Raw genomic sequence first — 16,724 nt, 5'->3', positions numbered from 1 at the left:
GGGGCCGGTGACCTGACCCAGCTGATGCCCTGCGTGTGGGAGGTGAGGAGGATTTAGGCACTGATACCCTAAAATGAGACTTCAAGTCAAGCAACGCTCACTTAATTCCTTCAAAGCCTTTCTCATTTGTGTTGTTTTGGTTCAGGTTTTCTTTTGTGTCAGGGAATGGGACAGAGGGAGTCACACTCCTTGAAAAGACCTACCCAAAGGCCTGCAATTGAGGGTCCAGAGTTGCTTCCAGTCAGTAGAAGGAAGGGTAAGGCTGGTGCTGTGTAGCAGCAGATGAAGGAGAGAGGTGGGTTAGAAGCCGACTTTGTTAAAATGTTTAGATTTTATGCTCAGGGCTGAGGACTAAGCTCTGATTTTTTTTTTTTTTTTTTATCTTGCCCAAATTCCTTTCTAAAGGATCTGGGGAATCATACCCTAAAAACCATAAATTCTCATCAGATGGGTTTTATTTATCCCTGTATATCCTGACTTACTTTCCATTCTGACTCTGGCATAACAAGGGAAAAAATCAAAATGTTTTACACCAAAATATATTTCCTTGGCATACCTTAGAATTGTCCTGCAAAGTCTCTTGTGGAACAAAATCCACATTCTAGAGAGAATCCCCTTTCCCCTTTGTTTTCCTTCCTTCCTTTCCAAATCTAGGAGATAATCAACTCAGAGGCAGGCACCCTTTAAAGTCCCATAAGAAACATTTTACAACCTGCTCTCTCTGAAGCCTGCTGAGAGCTTCCTCCGCACAATAAAATTTGGTCTCCATAATCCTTTATCCTCACCTCAACATTTCCTTTGATCCCAGGTCTTCAGATAAACTCAACCAATTGTCAACAGAAGATGTTTAGATTTACCTATAGCCTGAAAGCCTCCCGCCCCCGCCACTTTGAGTTGTCCCACCTTTCTGAAAGAAACCAATGTATTTCTGAAATGTATTTGATTGATGTCTCATGCCTCTCTAAAATGTATAAAACCAAGCTGTACCCCGACCACCTTGGGCACGTGTTCTCAGGACTTCCCGAGGGTTGGATCATGGGCCATGGTCGCTCATATTTGGCTCAGAATAAATCTCTTAAAATATTTTACAGAGTTTGACTCTTCTCATCCACAGGGTATTAGAGAGGCATTGATGAATGGTTTTAATCAAGCTAGCAAAGGGATGAGCTTTTCACTCTGGAAGCATCCCTGTGGAAAACTGAAGTGATTCAGTGTTGTGAGGGTTCCATAAAGTAGTGAGAGTAAGAGGAGCCATTGAAACTCATTAGGAAGCTGGTGCGGCAATGCAGAGCTACCTGAGCAAGACCTACATCAGCTGGGCTGGACAGAGGGGAGTAGATGGTGTCTAGAGGCCCACGGTGTTGACGTGTGATGAGACTGCCCTGACTTGAAAGGATAATACTCTATGGCCACACTTTTCAACGTTCATTTGCATTAGACCCAACCTGAAACCTTGTTAATGTGGATTCTGAAGCTCAAAATTCCTGGATTTTGATTATGGAATTTTTAAGTGATTATGCCAAGTGACTCTGATAGAGGTGGTCACTAGCCCACATTTTGAGAAAGCCCAACCTAACAGACGCAAAACATATAATACGCTCGCTATTTTCTGAAGCCAGGTGGAATGTAAAGAAGTGGGAAAAAGAACAACGCTGAAGAGTACGTTCGTCTGCATTTTCCTTTGATCTTCTAGCAGGGTACCAGGCTGCGTAAAGACGGCCAGTCCCCAGTCTTTCTGATAAGAAAGCAGAGACTGCCTAAAACCTTGTAGATAATGGCAGACTCAAAAACAGGATACTGAGATATAAATTTCATGAACCTACTAACTGCTGCCAGCTCAGTCTTTTGAGTCAAAATTATTATCCAGGCTGAATTACTTATATGCTAACTGAGAGCAATTGAAGACTCAGAAGTTAATGCAGCTTTTTATCAGAGAGTTCTAGAAACAAGGCCGCAGACTCCAACGTTAAGAGCCCCGACCTTAAATGAAATTGAATAAAGGGTCCTAGAATAGGACCATAGAAAATGGGGAGAATGGATAATGGAGGGGTGATTGCTACTTAACTTCTGAAAGAAAATGAACCCAAACTTGACATACATTTTGATTTTTGAATAAAAGCTGGAAATCCAAGTGTAAATGCAGTTTGCCAATCTGTAAATGTTGTCATTTGATATAAATAAAAACAAATATTGTGTATGCAAAATATTGGAGCCTCAGACAAGCAGCTTTTTGACCTCCGTTCATGAGAAATCCCCTCTGGCTTTGGTGCAAGGTGATTCTAGGGTAAATTGATGTGGAGATTTGTGTCCCCTTAGGCTGCTGTAGTGGACAATTTGTGGAGAACCAGGGCCTCTGGTGCCCTCAGCTCATGTGGCAGGTGTGTTTGACTCTTATAGGTATGCAATTCTAAAACTATCCTGGTCTTATATAAGCAGGACAAGACTGGTACCTCTTCCAGACTGAGATGACAAAACAACTAATGGGTATAAGTAGAAATAACTGAGTCAAGTGAGCAGATTTGGATAGATTGTGGTGCTTGGCATGGACATCCTGCTGAATCTGCCCAAGTGTCTCAAGGGTTGGCCATGCTACCAAACACATTCCCAACTCCCACATTTACCAGGCTTTAGGGGAAAGTCATTTAGTATCTCTGAGTTAGAGTTGCCTCCTAATTACCATGGAAGTAATTTTCATCTCTTTTCCAAGGTCAGGAGGCCACTATTAACTTATTTAGTGAAGAAATATTTACTGGCCTTGATGTGGGACTTGGTTACAAGTTGGTGAACAAAACAAGTGTGGCCAATGCACTCAGGGATTTTGTAATCAAATGAATGAAATAATAATAAAGTATGGTAAAACCCCTGTAAAATGCCACACAGATGCTCATTTTTCATCATCATGATCGTTATTTGACAAAATGTTAGTGACAGTACATAGTCACTTCCTAGAAGCACCTGACATATACTTCACATGTTTCTCCGAAGTGACTATGAACAGAGTTAAAAGAAAAGTAGTCTGTTAATACATCATGAAAAAAAAGTCTTAACAGTTTTCTCAACAGTTTTAAATAAACATTTCTGTAGTCTGATTTAAAATATAGGTTATATGTCAATCATCTGTGAACTTCACTTAGGAAACTTCTGGGTGTATAGGCAGTCACTTTCTGGGACAACAGGAAGAGCTGTGGGATTAGTTGCTCATCAGAAGGACCAGTCATAACTATAGATGTGGAGGACACTACCAAGTATTTAGTTATTGAACTATGGCTAATGCTCCTCCACTGAAATGCAGCTAGTGGCAATTATTGAAGGACACCTCTCTGGGGAAAAAAAAGTTTTACCTAAGGAATTAATCTAGCTTACCTGAGGTTTACACCATATAAATGTCCTGTTTGGGCATCTGTTTATATATCCACAACTGTTTCCATCCATAGATGCTGCATTTAAGAATACCAAGATAGGAAAAGAGAGAACGGCTTAACTGCCAGTATTTCTCAGAATCAGCATCTCACGATTGTGCTGGTTACTGGGTACATAGTCCAACTTCCAAATTTTATAAATAAATCCAGAAACAGAGAGGTCAAATCCAATTATGTGCAGCCTCTTAAGTCTTGAGATAGTATACAAAAATGAATTACTGGAATGAGATTGCCACTGTTCAGGAGCATTTTTGGAATGAGATTGCCACTGTTCAGGAGTCTACATTTGTGTCTTAACCTTGCACTTGGTCTCAACTAGGCCTGACTGCTCTCTTGTCCGCATTTCTCAGCAACACCTTTAGAATCTACAGGCAAGTTATTCCAAATGGTTCATGCTGGAGTTGGTAAGATCCATAAGTGAGATACTCCTATGCATCTACCTTCTACCCCAAAGAATGATTCCCATTTTCCCATTTTTAAACTTTGCTAGGGATGAAATAGTCCAATAAATCTTATCCTACAAGAGGAAAACATTAGCCTAAAGAAGGCTGAAAATACAGTATCAACGATGTCTTTGTGATTATGACACTGAGGACACTATTTCCTCATCCGTTTATCTTTGGTTCCACTGGCTTTAAAGAATTGCTTCTGTGCATTGTCATCCTGTTGGCTTATGGACTTTTCACACAGTTGATTTGGTTCTTCACAGTTTACACGACACTTTCATATGTATGAGTCACTAAACTTGCACAATATTTTAAAAAGAAATTTGGATGAATCCTATGCAAATGTTTTCTCCCATTCTACAGGTTGTCTCTTCGTTCTGTCGATTGTTTCCTGGGCTGTGCAGAAGCTTTTTAGCTTAATATAGTCCCATCTGTCTATTTTTGTTTTTCTTATCTGGGCTTTTGAAGTCTTAGCCATACCATGCCTAGATCAATGTCCTGAAGCATTTACCCTCTGTTTTCTTCTAATAGTTTTATAGTTTCAGATCTTACATTTAAGTCTCTAATCTATTTTGAGTTGATTTTTGTATATGGTTTAGAGATGGGGCTTCATATACAAATTGTAGACACACATTGAAATATCACTGTATATCTCATCAATATGTGCAATTATTATGTGCCACCTAAAATGAAAGGAAAAAGTTCAAAAAATAATAATAAATGCATTTGTCCTGTGGTTTCACATCATGGGTTAAAGTAGAATATTCTATCTTCTAGGTAGAAGTTGCATTGACCCCTTTATGATTCATGTACTTCAAGGACCTTCGAAGATCTTTGAAATTTAAAAAAAAAAAATTGGAGGAGGGAAGATGGAAAAATTCGTGTTAAACATTAATATTTTTATTTTCAGAGAAATATTTTTCAAAATATCTTCTCTCTGGAAGGCAGGAGTAAATTCAAACTCTTGGATCTTGAGTTTCTTTACAAATTAAGAAAGCTGATTTCATTAAGGAGTAATTGCAATTTGGATTAAGCAGTTATGACTGTGGCCTATTTTAGAAGATAAAACTTTCAAAAGATGGAATATCGTGGGTGAACTTTTGGGCGGGGACATATGCTGAGCTATTTCCCAAACATTTGTAAAGTAATTTGAAGAACAATAGAAATAAGCCAAGAGCGAGATTGGAATCTATAATCAATACCATGTCGTGGAGTTCCCAGCTCTCATTTCTAACAGCTTTAGAAGTGGCCATTCCTTCCTGTGAACTTCAGTTCAACTTTGCATACACCATCACATATGGTACTTTTACAAGTTTCATCTCCCCCACTGAATTCTAAATTCCTTAAAGGCTGTGACTGAACTTTACTTATCTCTGTATCTCCTATACATACAAAAAGCACAGTTTGTCATACCAGTAGGTGCTCAATCAACAATGAATGAATGGTAATTAAAAGAGATAATTGCTGCCTTTACTTTGGAGGAAACCATAGGACCATGATGAAGAAGCTCATGATAACAAATTGACACACGGAGGTAACATATGGCAAAGAGGTTTAGCTTAAATGTGTGACCCATATTCCAGGAAATATGGTGGCATGCATTCAGACTGTTCGCTCTTTGAAATGCTGTGAAATAAACCCCAAAAGTACGCTGTCCGAATTATCAAGCGGTGCACTACACAAGGTATTTATAAAATGCAAGTTTGCCAAAAAGTGGCCAGAAGTGGGCAAATTAAGCAACATTTAAGGGTCCGCCCCTCCCCTTCACAATCATGCTCCTCATTTCTCATTTTCTCACTCCAGGAAGGGTATATCCTCTCAACTTGGTAATTTTGGAACTTAATGAAGTCATTATTTAAAATAAATTGTTTTAAAAATCCTAATTTACGCTTCAAATTGATCTGGCTTCCATGTGGAAAATCAGTTGGAAGAGGCCAACAGTAGGTTCAACAAGATGATCTAAGAAGCTGCAGCTGGCAAAAGATACTGATGATTTGAGCTGGGCTTGTGGCAGCGGCTACTGGAGAGATTTGGAGGGTGAGCTCACAGAGGTTGATGATGGATCAGATGTGGGCATGAGAAGGAAAGAGATGTCCAGATATCTTGGCCTGAGGAACCTGATGCATGGAAAGAATGTTTCTTCACATCCAGAAGAACAGAGGGGAGAAGGTGAGGCACCAGAGCAGGAATTCAGTTCCATGCATGTTAATTTTGAAATGCATGAACTGGTCCCAGTGAAAAGAGCAATGGAGAAGCTGCGATTCTGGAGTTCAGAAGAAAATTCTTGGCTGGAGATACATATTTAGAAGTCTTCAGCATAGAAATAGTATTTTTAAAACAAAATATATACCTTAGAATTAGCCAGATGGTAAAAATTGGAAAACTGAAAATACATAACAAAGGATAAACAAAGAAATTACAAGCAGCATAGAAAAATAAGAACAAAAGAAGAGGAAATGTTGGAAGACAAGGCACATCACTTCTAAACAGAAGTGCAAATAGAAAAAATAAACAACTGTAAAAAAGACTTTACGTGGGCTCAAAAAACTAAAAGCCTGAATTACAACGGATAAACTCACAATAAAATAACTCAGAAAATATGAAGGCATTGGATGATCCCAGGACAACCAGGCAGATTCAGACATACAAAAAGCAAAGACCCAGCATAAGACTCAGTGGCGTTTGGCTTCAATGGAAGCAGCAATCTCATATACCCAGACATTGGGTTGTTTGGGACTAGGCTGCCAAAAAGTAGCATGAAACTAGTAGAGCCGTTTGCTATGTATTATTTGTAAATTGCACCAGATTTTGCAAGTGAGGAAGCAATGGGACGATGCTAGGTGGTCTGCCCAAGCATTGAGGTGAGGGACAGGGCAATAAAGCCTACACCTTTAGATGATGCTGGGTCCAACCTTGGGATCAAATTGAAGTCCATTCCTCCTTCTCCCATTTTTCTGCACCCAGCAGGAGGGTGACTTTTTAAAGGGATAAAATCTGATTATTTCATTGCTCTGTATAAACCTCTTTGCTTTTAGGATTCGAAACCTAAATTGTTGACACAGCTTCTGTCATCTGGCCTCTCATGACTTCTGCATTTTGTGCAACTTTCTCATCTTTGTTCTAACCAAAGCAGTCTTTCATTTGCTTAGAGGATCTTTTTTTGTTGCAGGGTTATTACAGAGGCTTGACTCTTTCTAGAGGGTTCTATACCCTTACAGTTGAACTAAGGCTCCTCCACTGGTCAGATTGCATATGAAACAGCACATTACAGGAGACTTTTCTCACTCTCAGCCAAGATCTCTCATAACTTCTTATTTTTTCCTTAACAGTTGACAGTTTACAATTATGTATTTGAAATACTGGAATATTGTGGGATAATTACTCTAATTGTCTGTAACCTTCACTAAACTCTATGCCTCAGGAGGGTAGGGTTGTATTAGTTCGTTCTCACGCTGCTAATAAAGACATACCCAAGACTGGGTAATTTATAAAGGAAAGAGGTTTAGTGGACTCACAGTTCTACATGGCTGGGAAGGCCTCGCGATCACGGCAGAAGGCAAAGGAAGAGCAAAGGGAGATATCTCACATAGTGGCAAGCAAGAGAGTTTGGACAGGGGAACTCCCGTTTATAAAGCCATCAGATCTCGTGAGACTCACTCACTACTACGAGAACAGCATGGGGGAACCTCTCCCCATGATTCAATTATCTCCACCTGGCCCCACCCTTAACATGTGGGGATTAATACTATTCAAGGTGAGATTCGGGTGGGGACACAGCCAAACCATCAAGCGTCTTTCCCGTTTTACTCACGTCTTTATCTCCCGTGTTTAGTACAGAGCCGGGCACAGAAGGCAAATGTTTTTTTCTGTCCTTTTGTACTGACCCTGATGATAAATGCATGGTGCTGTCTGAGAGAACCCAGGTAGAGAAAGTTAATCAATGAATACTTTTGAATGAAGTAATTCATTCTAGGACATTCTTTCTTGTCTGTATGATAGTTGGTAAAAATAGGCAAAACAGAGAACCGAGGGAAAGAGGCATTTGCCTAATTCTCCCTTTGACTTATTTCTGTGATTTAGTGGCTGTGTGGAAGTTTCTAGACTTAGGTGATGAGAGCTAAGAGCAGAGCTTTCATTTGCTCCAAAAGGAGATGTTGGTTCATTTTGCACGAAGAAGCAGGGACAGACTCTAAAGTACTGACACCTAACAGTAGCAAAATATGTTTAGCCTCTTTCCTCCTCTTTCAAATGTAATCCACATTATAAAGAAAACACACAGATGAGAGTTTCAAATAAAACTCCAATCATGTGTTGTGGTCAGAATCACCAGAATCAGTGAGGACCACTGTCAGTTTCAGTCACTCCAACGTGCAACATCGTGTTCTCTTCCTCGTTCATCTTCAGGGAGTGATACCAACCTATATCTTCTGTTAATTCCATTGGCCATACATTTGCTGTCCTTTAGCACATTAGGATGATGGAAAGTTAGTTTCTCTGGTCTTCGTTAATACCCGGGATGATGGTCTTTTGGTGCTAGAAATAGTTTTAGTCTCGTGTAGAGTTGATTAGTGAAGTGATTTGAAGGATCAGGCATTTTTGGAAAGAGCAAATTATAGAGATTGAATAGATTGGAGAACATTGAAGAGATCTGCCTTTATTTCTAGGATACTATACAAATTAATCACTTATTGTTTGCCTCATTATAGTTCAGGCTGTAGACAAAAACCAATAAACAAATACGCTGTAAATTAGTCAATGCTTGAAACATCTTTATCACTGGTTACCTCATTGCACCCCTTCCGAGCCCAGCCCTGCCTTTCCCTTCTTTTTCCTTTCCCTCCCTCTCTCACTCCCTCCCTCCTTCCTTCCTTTCTTCCTTCCTTCCTTCCTCCCATTCTTTCTCCTGTTTCTTATGCCACAAGTATCCCCACTTTCTCTCACTCTCCCACTCTCTCTCTCTGCTATCATTTAAATGTGTGTCCTTCCAGAATTCATATGTAAAAAGTCAAAAACCAAAGAGATGGTATTAGGAGGTGGGGTCTTTGGGAGGTGATTAGGTCATGAAGGCTCCACCTTGGTGGGTGGGATTAGTGTCCCCATAAAAGTACTAGAGAGAACAGCGAGACCCTTTTGCCCTTCCATCTGTTCCCCCATGTAAGATCACAACATTTCATTTCCTTCATTCCTCCCACCATGTGAGGATGCAGAGAAAGCACAGTCAGTGAGGAACAGACCCTCACCAGACACTGACTTTCATTCTCTACAACTGCAAGAAATACATCTCTTTTCTTTATAAATTGGCATCTATTTTGCTACAGCAGCAGGAATGAACTGAGAGTCTCTCTCTCTCTCTCTCTCTCTCTCTCTCTCTCTCTCTCTCTCCCTCCCCCTCTCTCTCTCTCTGTCTCTCTCTCTCCATCTTCCATCCTTGGAAATCTGTTTAGGAAAATTAGGAAGCACCAAGAACAGAAAGGTGGGTTCAAATATTTAACTTTACTGAACAGCAGTTACCATATGATGAGGTAGGTTTTGTTTCAGAAATCAGACCTATTGAGGTAAAATGCTTGAAGCTAAATTTCTTTGTTTATACAACAAAAGTACAAACAACAACATCAAAGGTTAAAGTAACAAATTTGCTAAAATAAAAACAGACACAGAAATGATTAGATTTACCTCACAATCCTGTCAGGTCACATATCATTATATATATGTTGCTTTAGGAGGGTTGCCTATCATATTACTTATAAAATTAATTATATATTTCTTGAAGATAGAAAGCATACTATATTTACTTTTCATCTTTTAGTGTAGAATTGGTCATAGAATTGATGCCAAAGTTAGTTTAAAATTGAATATTATAATGAAATACATGTTTACAGTGATTAAAATCATGTTTTTTTTATCTGAATTAGTACAGCAACATGGTATGGCCCAACATTACCTTCCATCCATAACCAGGGGAGAAAATGATTCCCTTAATATCATTTCTTCATTCATGGATATAAAATAATTGTGAAATATCAGTTGGCAAATGAATTTCTCTAGTGTAGAATATTTACTTAAAACAACTTTTAATGTAAAAATAAACAAACAAAAAAAGCTACAGATGAGTGAAACTGCTCCTAACAAGGAGATCACAGAGTTTTAAAAGTTGTGTGGATAGTACCGAATTCCCCAATGTCTAGTTACAAAATTTTCTTCTAAAATTTTAAAACAAAATTATGGAGAAAATATTGAAATGTTTTAAATAAAATAATACATAATATGATAAATATATACAATGACAAATAAATAATAATGAAGTAAAAGAAAAGGGAATAACGTCAGTACTATATTCATTGTTTAAAGTATCTTTAACTTTTTTTCTAATTGTAAATAATGCTTGTAAACATTTAGAAAATACAGAAAGTAATTTAGAAAATAAAATCTGTCAAACCCCATCACTGGGGGTTATCCATTGTGAAGATTACACTGTAATCAGTATGTCAGGATGCACCTTGGCACGGGGATCAGAATGAAACCAGCCCATTTCTCTGATCCCTGAAGATCAGAGGGATTGACAACTTGAGACAGATGGTCTGAAGTACTGGCCCCAAGGTGAGGCCAGAACCTGCACCTAGGTGAAAATTCTCTTTGCCAGGACTTCCTCGGGGCTTTCCTGCAATGCACCTCAAGCATCTCTCTGTTGGAGGAATTTTGATAGCAGGTACTTGGGGTTATGGATGGGGGAGGTGTCTGAGCCTGGCATCGTGACCTTCAGGTAAGACCTGGGGCCGACTTGGATGGAACGGTCGTATTCCAGTAGGCTGTGCGTTGGCTGAGTCTGGTAGGCATGGCTGGGGGCAAGACAGCTTCTGTTTCTTTGGCAGAAACACATGCTAGACTTGCTTTCTGCTTCAGCACTTCTTTTCCCATTAATCACATTAAAAAGATCTGAGAGACCACGTTTGCTTTTTTGAAAATCTGATTCCTGATCATACAATGAGGGGCCCTATTACAGGATATTAAAACAAATAACAGAATGAAATCAGAAACATAACTACTTTCCTAGGACTTGCCATTACTGATGTCATTCCCTCTTCACCATATAAAATCATAATCTAAGAATGTTCTGTGTACCAACATATGACAATATTAAAAAGCTTGTAAAATCTTTTAAAGAAAATGTGATAAAGACTTTTCAGGAATTGCCATCAGTCTCCAGACTTTCTTATAGGATGCTTGAGGTGGTCAGATGCTAAAGGAATAACCTAGAAAAAATACTATTTTTATGGTCAGAAGACGGGGTATATGAGAGCATCTTACCACAGTGCTCAGCCAGAGTAAACTCCCAGTAACAGGCCAAAGAAACACACGCTAAACCTCAGGACAAAGAAGTCGCTGGGCAATACTATGTCTCAGTACGCTTGCCCATGGTGTTTGTTGTTTAAAATGCTCTTCTCCTCCATTATCCACCTGGCTAATTCCTTCACTTACTCAGAATCTACTCTAAGAAACCACCTCTGACTTCTTCAGGCCCAGTCTTCAATACACTCAGACAGACCTTTCCAACTTGCATACCTTCTTGCCACTCTAGTGGTCAAAACACTGTGTTCTTTATAATTATTTGTTGCTTATCACCCTATCATACTTTAATAACTCTATTTCTGAGTGAAGATTTAAATAATTTAATAAAATTTAGCTGAAATTCGATATCAAAAGTAGTGAGATCTGGCCACCCTTAAATATATTATCAAATTTAAATTAATTTTTGTACATAGTACCAGGTAGGGGTGAAGTTACTTTTTTTCCCATGTAAGTATCTAGAGGTTCCAGAACCATTTGCTAAAACGACATTTAGTTATGCAAGTAAGACATTCATTCAAGAAAAATTTGAAAAGAAAGAAAAAGATACGTGGAAACTCATCACTCTGTAGTAGTTACCATTTTACTGAAGTTTATTTTGTGAGTATGTGTGTAAGTGTATCTTGTTTTCGTGTTATCCTGTCTCCTTCTCTCCTATAATAATACCATCTCTTCAATTATAACATGCCAAAATACAAATTTTAATATTGATGAAACAGATCTTACAATTGTTTTACAAACAATAAACAAACCTTTTTGTAGGCTAGATAAACAGGCTATGACTTATCCTAGCCAGGGCACTGTGGACTCAGCCATGTGTCAAGATTTCTGTTTATTCTGCCATCTCAGCTGAGTTCTCATTGGAAGTGTCAAATATGGTTAAAATTTAAGATGAACCTAAATCTCTATTTGTCTAAAACAATTTTTAAAAGCATTAAAATAAACGATCTAAGAACCCTCATTTTTCAACAACGAAGGAGTTCTTGGTGTTAGTTTTATCCTTCCACCAGAAACAAGCAGATAAATGAACAAATATATGGCAAAGTTCTTTCAGATATTGGTCAATGGAAAAAAATTAAAGCTGTGATCCTTGAGATCAGGAAAACAAATAAGTTGAGCCCTATGATTACTCTGTGTTTGTGTTTTGTTTTGCTTTGGTTTTTGGTTTTCTTCTGGAGGCATTTTACGGATCTTGTTGCAGAGAGGAAGAACTCAGGCAGGGAATGGAAAAACTGTTGAGCTGAGAATGCAGAAATGGTAGTTTATGACAGCTCAAGTGAATAAAATTTGAAAAACAGAGTACCAAAGAGAAAAGAGCATTTTAGACAAAGAGATTCTATATATGTATGTATGAGTCCCACTGAGTCTGTTGCTGAGGTCTAAGTTTTGCATGCATAAAGTAAAATTTTACAAAATTGGCCAAAAAAATAAAAAAAGAGAAACTATAAGCTAATCAATTCCCAGAGCACATACATGCTTGGAATGGAAGGCAAATCAACCAGAGTAAAAAAGACTTTATTGAGCACCCAGATTATTCATTAGAGGCTCCAGAAAAATCACATTTTATGCATGGATTAAATTAACCCTTAAGTAAAGGCTTATCCAGACCTTCCCCAAAAAACTTAAAATCAAGTTTCAAATAATCATGGTGATCCACAAATCACTTAAATCTCTCTCAAAACAAAGTTTTTAGATAGTCTTTAAAGAAAACAACAAAGTGTAACATTAAATTCTGAATAACAATGTCATACATCGAGATGTCAATCAAATATCACTAGCTTACAAAAGAGGAAACTGTGGCACATACCAGACCAAAAAAAAGTTAGCCAATGCAAATGAAACTAGTAGTTACAGAAATTATGGAACTAGTTAACCAAGACTATAAAGCTGTTAGTACAAATATGCTAAAGGATGTAAAGGAAAATATGAACATAAGGATGTTTATGGAACCTCCTTGGAAAAGAACCTCATGGAACTTCTAAAGCTAAAAGTTATCCAAAATGAAAAACTTACTAAGCGATCTTAATTCAAGATTAAATACAATGAATTAAAATATCAAAGAACTTGAAGTCAGGCAAGAGAAATTATAGAAATCAAAGCACAGACACAGATATAAAAACTACCAAAAAAAGTTTTAATAAGCTCAGTGTCCTGTAGGACAATATTATGTACATCTATTTTGTGTACAGAAGTAGAAGAGAAAAATATTTTAAGAAATAATGACACAAATTTTCAAAATTTGATGAGAATCATCAACTTGTATCTTAGACATCTGAAGATATAGGATGGATCCCAACTCAAAATTTTGTTTCAATGTTAAGACTGATCATGCCTCACACATACTATGAGGTCGTGAAAAGGTTTATTACTCACAGAACAAGGCACCTGGGAAGAGTAAGGTAGATTTCCAAAGCTGGTCTGGAAATGGTTTGGGAGAAGAGGGAAGAAAAGGAAGCTGACTTGGGTTTTAATTGTGGTTAAGAAATGGGGAGGGGTGAAGGTTCACCAAAAAAGGGAGCACTTGGGCTTTCTTATCAGTTTTACTAGAGGCAGGCAGAAGGAGAAGAGGGAATCCAAGGGATGAAAAGCTGTCAGCACTAAAACTTCAAAAAATAAAGCCAAACCCTTTAGTACAATTCACAAAGCCAAGAAACTTAAGAAAACCCAAGCAGGATAAGCCTAGAGACAGCCACGCAGAAGCACATTATAATCATATTTCTATAGAACAGTTTGTGAAACAGAGCATTTTTAAAAAGCAAGAGAAGGAGGACACATTATAAACAGAGGGTCGGATATATAAGAATGACTGCAGACTTCTTGTCAGAAGCAATGCAAGATAATATACAATGGACCAAGACATTTAAAGAATCAAATGAAAGCAAAACCTACCCCAACCCAAGCAAAACAAAACAAAGCTAAAATTCTCCTTTCAGCAAAAACTTCTTTAAAAAATGAGGGCAGAGAAACACGTAGATCTGTTTTTGGTAATGGCCAAGTAGCATCATACATGACCACCTTTCCTGTAACTGCCAACTATAAACTGTGAACATAACACAAAAGCACATATACCTGAAGGCACTGGAGAATTCACAGAAGCACTCAGAGTAGGAGGGGTAGTGCACAACCAGTGGAGAGAATTATAATGGAGAGTTACCATGGACCATGGGGAAATCATATGCAAATGGAAAATGAGAAGAAGAAAAGAGAGGAGAAAAGAGACACAGAAGAAAAGGAGTCGGTTAGAAATTCCCCACATTGTGTCTGCCCATATCTCTGGCTGAAACACCCAAAGCAGCTCAGCCAAAGAAAAAGAATATCTCAACTGGGATCAGAGCTAAAAACAACAAAACAAAACATAGTTTTCAACTTGAGTCCAGATGAGAAAATTTTTTGCTGGAACAAACATGACATATTGAGGGGGAAAAGACAACAAAAATCAGAATTCTTTTAAAAAAAAACTTTTATATATATATATCTTATAATATATGTATTATATATTATATATAATATATATCTTATAAATCATATATATCTTACAAATCATATATATATCTTATAAATCATATACATATCTTACAAAACATGTGTGTGTGTGTGTGTGCGTGTGTGTGTGTGTGTGTGTATATATATATTTTTTTAAGACAGAGTCTTGCTCTGTCACCCAGGCTGGAGTGCAATGGTGTGATCTCAGCTCACTGCAACCTCCACCGCCCGGGTTCAAGCGATTCTCCTGTCTCAGCCTCCCCAGTAGCTGGGATTACAGATGCCCATCACCACACATAGCTAATTTTTGTATATTTAATGGAAACGTGGTTTTACCATGTTGGCCAGGTTGGTCTTGAACTCCCAACCTCAGGTAATCCTCCCACCTAGGCCTCCTAAAGTGCTGGAATTACAGGCACGAGCCACCGTGCCTGGCCAACAACATTTAACTTTAAGGCATTGTCATGAAGTAGGTGGCAACGTCTTAACCATATGCATGTTGTCAGGCCGAGGGCCCCTTCCAGCATTGTCAAGGGGAGTGCTAACCTTCTCTCCTTTCGTATGACACAGAAATCAGAATTTTCACAACTCATTAATCATAATACCTAGAATAGTCTCCCCCAGCTAAACTGATGAAGAAATTAAATATAAGATGTAAATTAGTAATATCTGCAATGAAAGAGAGGAAATCATGAAAAATACTACAGAAATTAAAAATGATAATAGGAAAATATTATGAGCAATTCTATTCCAATACATTTTTAAAATTATATAAAGTGGAAAAATTTCTTAAAGAACACTAATTTAAAAAACTAACCTAGGAAGAAATAGAAACAAAATAGACTTCTGTCAATTAAAAAAATCATATTCCTAATTAAAAACCTTCTGAAAAAGAAAACTCCTGGCCCAGATGGCATCACTGGTGAATTCTATCCAACATTTAAGAAAGAAATAATTGCTATGCTACAAAAATTAGTTCAGAAAATAGAGGAGTAAGAAACACTTCTCAACTAATTTTATGAAGCCAGAATTACCCTCTATCAAAACTAGACCAAGGCTTTACAAAAACTAAGAAGTGTAGACAAATATGCTTCAAGGACACATACCACATATTACATACTTTAAAACTTACAAGCTAATTCAGTGTGTGCATGTGTCTGTATATATGTAGGTATATAAAATGCCATGTCATGGCTAAGGAAATGCAAAGATTTAGCAAGTAAATGCAAAGTTGATTCAGCAGTCAAAAATCAATCAGTGCAATTTAACATGTCAACAGAATTAAGAGAAAAGGCATATGGTCATCTCAATAGATGCAAAAAAGTAGTTGACACAATCCAATACCAATAGAAAGCAATAAAGGAATAAATGGAAAAATCACCACATAAGATGGATGCTGCAATAATAAAAGAAGATGGAAGGAAAAACAAAAAAAGAAAGAAAATGTAAGGTGAACCCAGGATAGTGAGGGGGTGAGAGCTATGAAAGGGATGCAGAGAAGATAAGGGAGATCCAGGAGTTGTGCAAGGAGCAAAGAAAAAGCAAAGAGAAAAAATATGAGAGTTTAGGAGAGACAATGAGGCAGGGAGAAGGGAGAAAGATGAAGACTAAGGGAATTAAAAAGGCATCCAAAGGATTTGAAGGCTCTGATCTGAATATCTAAAAGGACTTTTGTTTTTATTTCACATTATAGTATCTAGTGACCACTGCAATTAAAAAAAAAAAGCACAAGGCTAACTGGTCACACTTTCTAATATGCAATTTCCCAGGTGTCACTATCCTGATCAAACCTGTCCCGGAGCAGTGTTTCTCGAAGTATGGTCTTCACACACTTGCAGCAGAACCACTTTGACAACTATTGTTAATGGGTCAGATCCACCTGCTTCTGCCCCATCTCTCCTGACCTGTCCCGGAATCCCTGGGGTGGAATCTGATTATTTCAATGTTAATGTGTACCCCATGGAATCCTGATGCACGTGAATGCCTAGAGAAGCAATTTAAACACATAAACACATGCAGAACATACACAACA

General features: G+C 37.9%; 1 non-coding gene across 1 annotated transcript; it reads right to left on the bottom strand.

Annotated features, from left to right (window-relative positions):
* Positions 1-15,137: 15,137 nt before the first annotated feature.
* Positions 15,138-15,260, bottom strand: LOC112427525 (U6atac minor spliceosomal RNA). The gene has a single exon (XR_003019135.1). It is a non-coding gene; the product is annotated as a U6atac minor spliceosomal RNA (small nuclear RNA).
* Between the last annotated feature and the right edge of the window lie 1,464 nt (positions 15,261-16,724).

The sequence above is a fragment of the Macaca nemestrina genome, chromosome 13, assembly GCF_043159975.1.
Source record: "Macaca nemestrina isolate mMacNem1 chromosome 13, mMacNem.hap1, whole genome shotgun sequence".
Classification (NCBI taxonomy): domain Eukaryota; kingdom Metazoa; phylum Chordata; class Mammalia; order Primates; family Cercopithecidae; genus Macaca; species Macaca nemestrina.
This window is presented reverse-complemented; position numbering and strand designations above follow the sequence as displayed.